Source organism: Camelina sativa, chromosome 1, assembly GCF_000633955.1.
Source record: "Camelina sativa cultivar DH55 chromosome 1, Cs, whole genome shotgun sequence".
NCBI classification, from domain to species: Eukaryota; Viridiplantae; Streptophyta; class Magnoliopsida; order Brassicales; family Brassicaceae; genus Camelina; species Camelina sativa.
Window position 1 is genome coordinate 17170811 of NC_025685.1, and position 4573 is coordinate 17175383.

A 4573-nucleotide genomic window follows, 5' to 3' on the forward strand; every position below is an offset into this window, starting at 1 on the left:
CCTTTCCCTTTTTTCTTTGACCAATCCATGAAATTGATTTCCTTGAAATGGAATATCAATAAACCCACAAGCATTGATCATAGCACGAAAAGGTAGAAAGGAGACTTCAGATCTTTTTTTTCCTCCTCTTTTTTCATGGTTTCCTGTGATCTCATTAAAATCGCCGATTATGAACCACGCCTCGGATTTAGCTATGCCAATCTGTGTCAATCGCTCCCAAACATAATCTCAATCCTTGACCACATGATCACCATAGATAAAAGTCATAAGAACTTGGTTTCCGTTAATGATTGTTCGATGTCGATTAGTCGATCATCTAACAACAAAAACATAACATGATAGTCCTATGAATAGAAAAGTGCTAAACCTCCACTAGTGCCATCCGGCTCAACAGTTTGGAGTTTGTCAAATCCTAATTTTGCTTGCAAAGTTTGCAGAAATGTTTTATCGTACATGTGACACATCTCTCTCATTCAACGAGAAATCTCTTTAGTTCTCGCCCCTTGACAGCTCTATGCTAAAGTCTTCATATGTTAGTTCTGGAGGGAGTAACAAACAACACCGTACTAATATTGAATCGAGTGACTTTGCACATTAAACATAGAATCGCTTTATTACAAAGGATGTAAATGAATTTTGAAGTCATTTTTTAATTAGCAAATCAGAATTATTTACTTGACATTTCAGTTTAAGTAGTCTCTCAAAAAATGAGGAAGCTGGTATAGTTAGTATCATCATTAGAACTGATAGCAACACGAATGGATGTTGGAGGCGCCATTCCTTAGAAGAAGATTGTAGACACATAATATGAAGTAAATAAGTTTGAAGCGTTAGGCACCTTTCCTTCATAATCTTATGTAGTCTCTTCATATAGAAGGAAAAAGTTAAAGATAGGGCTTGACCCTTTAAATTTAGGCTCATAATAGTGGAATTAAAATTTAAATCCACAAAATACATTTGAACCCAAGTACAAGCCCACCAGAAAAAAATTCTAGGGTATGGAAGTGTATTGGAGCCGCTGACGGCTAGGTTTGGAAAATCTCTCGGGACATCGACGTCACCGGAGGTGATGGCGCGGCAGTAGCCGGAGGAAGATTGACGGATATACAGCATTAATCGTCTATGTACTTCCGATCTAAAGGATTGGTTAATCTTCACTTCTGTTTGGTCACAGACCACCAGATCTGTGTTTGCCAAGTGGCCACCATATATATATATTGTCTCCTTCGACCATACACTTAACTCCATTAAAATACAATCTTCACTAATACCCCCTAATCTTAAATGTTATTGGTTTTATTAACTTTTATTTTCTTGTTATTCCCTTCATTTCAATTTAAACGAGACTGTATTAGTTCTACCCATCCGAAAGGCTTATAACTGACCTCGGGTTAACGATGGATTTTTTTTTTTTTGTTGAAAAGAAAATAATATTATTCATAGGTGCAAGAGGTCAAATTAAACATTTATGATCGATTGCCAAACTTTAAAGCTGGATTGCTCAAAGTTCAAATGTTCAACGAACATAATACAATAGAGTTTTTTTTCTGTTAATTTTTCTTAGTGAGCAACTTTTTTTAGTTCTGAATCATTGATGGAATTAATTTAAGATTTAAATATTACCATAGCTATCAGTGAAATGCTCATACATAAGATATACTTTTCAAAAATGATATTGGGAAACTTTTTTATATCAATAATATAATATAATATTGAAATGAACCAAGAGAGACATGAGCTCCATATTTGTATTCTTTAATAAATATAGAGACAAACCATGCATACACAATGGCAGAGCTCCTTATTGTAATATATATATGGTACGTACGTGTTTTATATGTGTGTGCAGCATGGTTACACATTAGTAAAGCTTCTGGTTCGGATAGTTCCCTGGAGGATCATAGTTGCAACTGATGATGGTTCCACCATTATTACACCTCACTTTTGCACATCCGACTCTCACTGAATTTCTCCAAACAACCTGAGTGTAGTGACCGCAAACTCCATTGCACGTGTTTGAATCGTAGTTGTAGTTAGCCTTCTCATTAACCCACAATTTCACGGCAGCGACGCCAGACAAGTCACCGCTACTCTTGGCCAAGTTCTCCCCGTAACGCCCATTGGAGTGTACGAGTTTGCAGTCGCCTTTTAGTTGCTCTGCGTATCTCCGAGCGTAGGCTGCAACCTCCTGGTCCCACTGCATGGGGCCTACGCCTACCTGGGATCGTGCCTGGTTGCGTTTACATAATCTTGGTTGCCGTCTTGAGCTTTGGAGAAAACAACAAGAGCACCTACAAGGACTGCCAAGATTATTAGAATGCGAGAATAGCCAATGACTTTCATTTTTGTTAGTTGATAATTTAATATAATGGGTATTCCAAACTTTGTTTGTGTGTTGTGATTGGTAAACATGGTTTATATAGAGATTCGAAAACTACCTCGCGTTTTGTGTGGCCATAAATATATCAAAGTTTCGGTAAATATATGGTTATAAAAATTAAATTAGCGAATATTTGTCAACTTTGTGCCTATGAACATTTTCATAATGTATATTAACATTTTCACACCAATTTTTTTTAAAAAACTTTGGAGTTCTAAACTATTTACAATCCTATGCTATTAGCATTTATTATGTTTTCACATATTTAGCAACAAAAAATCAAGTCAATCGTTTTCCTTTATCAAAACCCTATAAATCAGTTCGAAATCATTTTTGTATATGTATCATTATTACTCATCATGCACATTCAATTCCGAAATTCATTTTCTACTTAAATCTCTATATGCAAAACCAAAAAAGAAACAAATTAAAATCTCAAAAAATATGATCAAGATAAATTTGGTATATTCCTAATAATCGGAAATTTTGCGAATATTTAATTCCTAATTAGTAGCATTAACCGTCAAATCTATTGCGTGCAAAGGTTGAAATGTTCAACCTAATTAGAGCCTATAAATTACTTAGCCCCGTATCGCAAGTTAGCATCACCAACAATATCAAACATACGGCTTAATTGTTTTGTCAAACACCCTTTCTCTTCACAGTTAGCATGTTGTATATTGTTTTGCTTATCATATCAATAAAATTAAGTTTTCAGTTTCTACTCATGACTAACCACCATCTATATCCTCATGTATATATTTTTCGTTAACTAATATGCATCATAAGCTAATTATTTTGTTGATATATTAGATACATATAATTCAATATCACCCACTTATAAACAACTTTTGATAAAAAATTTAAATTTCTCTTTTATTATCATTTTTATATTATTAACTAATTTTTTACAGCATGTTACTGTTTAAAACATGTTATCTCAAAGGGGAAAGAGAAAAGACATTTGAGCTCTATAATACATACATGTCAATACTAATCAAGTCTATATGAGATTCTTATGCATTTTTTTATTCAAAAGACAACAAAATAACTAAGGTCACCAAGGGAAAAACTAACACTTAATCTTTTTGATAGTAACATTATCTTTTCTAAAATAATATTTTCTATATTTCACTTGGTTTATCATTTTTAAAATATTTTAACATCATTTCAAAATTTTCTGAGTATGATTATTGATATAATTAGAATTACTAAAAACTTAAAATATTATGTGTATATGTGAACTTATAAATGTTAAACATGTTATAAAACGGGGTTATATTGCTGAATGCATTATAAGGTTAGACGGTTTATATTAACATTAATATAAATTTTAAAAATAGCATTAGTCCCACTCTTGAACACGGGTTAAATCTTCATCTTATTGTTTTGTTAACACCATCAATTTTAGAATTTTAGACATATCTAATTAAGTTGATTTATTATGATTATATAAAAACAAATTGTACCATGTGTGAAATTCTAGAATTGATAATAAAAATAAAATTTTCCAATTTTAAACATTAAACAAAACAAACAATATTAACAAAAATAAACAAATGTAAAAATATAAAATTTTAGCTATAAAAAATTATCCCGCGGTGTATCGCGGGTTAAAATCTAGTATTTCCTGTAATTGCATCCTATTGGTAACTATGACATTGTTATTAAACTATTCATGCAATATTTTTTTATATAAATGAAATAAATTTTTCTTAACGTCATTCATTTTTTTCTTTGATAGTTTTGTATATTTCTAAAATCTTATATTTCTTATTTTGAATATTTTATAGTTAATTCAGATTATTTTCTAATCATAATAATACTATTATATAGTACGCTTTGTAAATAATTTAATAACAAATGTTAATATATCTTGATTAATCATTTGGGCTCAAGATTTAATTATGGATCGATCAATGTAGGGTTAAATTAAAAACCTTCTATTAGTAATCTAAAATTAAAAGATCTTATATTTCTTATTTTGAATATTTTATAGTTAATTCAGATTATTTTCGATTTTGAAGATTTAATTATGGATCGATCAGTGTAATTATTTTAGTTTAATGGTTTTCTTTTCAGGTTTCGATTTGTATTTGGATACATGGTTTGACCAGTTAACTTTGGCTAACCTGATGCTGGTTCAATGTTGGTTTACTAAGTGTGTATTCGATTCGTATATGTAAGCTTACA

General features: G+C 31.1%; 1 pseudogene; it reads right to left on the reverse strand.

Annotated features, from left to right (window-relative positions):
* LOC104709089 lies at positions 1862-2343 on the reverse strand (annotated as a pseudogene).